At 51.7% G+C, this 1,404-nt stretch overlaps 3 non-coding genes across 3 annotated transcripts; all 3 read right to left on the reverse strand.

Moving 5' to 3' along the window:
- Positions 1-226: 226 nt before the first annotated feature.
- TRNAC-GCA lies at positions 227-298 on the reverse strand. The gene has a single exon. It is a non-coding gene; the product is annotated as a tRNA-Cys (tRNA).
- Positions 299-571: 273 nt separating this feature from the next.
- Positions 572-643, reverse strand: TRNAC-GCA. The gene has a single exon. It is a non-coding gene; the product is annotated as a tRNA-Cys (tRNA).
- Positions 644-960: 317 nt separating this feature from the next.
- On the reverse strand, positions 961-1,032 carry TRNAC-GCA. The gene has a single exon. It is a non-coding gene; the product is annotated as a tRNA-Cys (tRNA).
- Between the last annotated feature and the right edge of the window lie 372 nt (positions 1,033-1,404).

The raw sequence follows: 1,404 nt of genomic DNA on the forward strand, positions 1-1,404 counted from the left end.
GAGGAAAGTCTCTCCAGAGGAAAGCAGTGAAGGGTTCACAACACAAGCCCTGAAGTTGCCCCACAGTCAGAGCCCAGATCTTTTGAATCTGAAATCCTCTGAAGCTCCCAGCCAGCGCTGAGGGTACAGAAGAAACTCCTGAGATCCAACCACAGCTCTGCAGCTCCTTCCTGGATTTCTGGAAGGAATTTTGGGCAAAAGGAAGGTGGAAGGAAGAGGAAAAGAGAGGGGGCACCTGGAGTTGAACCAGGGACCTCTTGATCTGCAGTCAAATGCTCTCCCACTGAGCTATACCCCCTGTGCTGAGGGAAAAGAGCAATAAAACCCCTGAAAACCTGGCCAGGATTTATTCCCACTGCGGGTGAATGTCCCAGTGAAAGCTGCCCACAAACCAAAGTCGTGTCTGGGCTCTGGCCCTGCCCCAGAGGTCGGATTCCTGCGGGATTTGTGTAGTTTGAGTGCTCAGTTTTTAATCCTGGAATTCCCAGCCCTGCTGCTGTGCAGGCACAGAGAGCTGGGGTATTAAAAAAGGAGGAATCATCCTCATTTTTTCATGGAAAAAAGGGGGAAAAGGGGGCACCTGGAGTTGAACCAGGGACCTCTTGATCTGCAGTCAAATGCTCTCCCACTGAGCTATACCCCCTGACACATTTTGGGGCATTTTTAGAGGCTCAGGTGTGTCTGTGCCTTGCATCCCTTCACCTGCCAGGCTGTGCAGGGAGTGAAATGTGAGAAATGCTGAGGAATGGTGGGAATGATGAGAAATGATGAGAAATTCTGGTAAATGGTGGCTACAGAGAATGAAAAACACAGAAAGGCACCTGCAGACAGTGAGTGCTTCCCCACCCTGGCCTTCTCCAGGGCCTTGCTGCTCCCAGCTCACATTCCCTGCACACCCCACAGGACCTTCCCAAGAAAGATTTGGGCAGGAGGAAGAGGAGAAACAAAAGAGGAAAAGAGAGGGGGCACCTGGAGTTGAACCAGGGACCTCTTGATCTGCAGTCAAATGCTCTCCCACTGAGCTATACCCCCTGTTACAGCCTCAGCTCCATAAAACATCTAAGGGATGTTTATTCCCAAATTCCTGAGCTCTCTGTTCCTCAGGGATCGGCTCCTGCTGCAAAACCTGCGGGGCTGCACCATCCACTGCTTCCCTTCCCTGAACTTCCCTTCCCTGAACTTCCCTAAACTTCCCTGAACTTCCCTGAACTTCCCTGAAATTCCCTGAACTTCCCTGAACTTCCCTTCCCTGAACTTCCCTTCCCTGAACTTCCCTTCCCTGAACTTCCCTTCCCTGAACTTCCCTTCCCTGTCCCATTCCCATTCCCACTCAGAACCTCTGTGGAATCTCTGACTTTTCCCCCTCTCTTCCACCTCTGCCCACAAAGAAAAGAGGGGACAGGG

Source organism: Parus major, unplaced genomic scaffold (assembly GCF_001522545.3).
Source record: "Parus major isolate Abel unplaced genomic scaffold, Parus_major1.1 Scaffold335, whole genome shotgun sequence".
Classification (NCBI taxonomy): Eukaryota; Metazoa; Chordata; class Aves; order Passeriformes; family Paridae; genus Parus; species Parus major.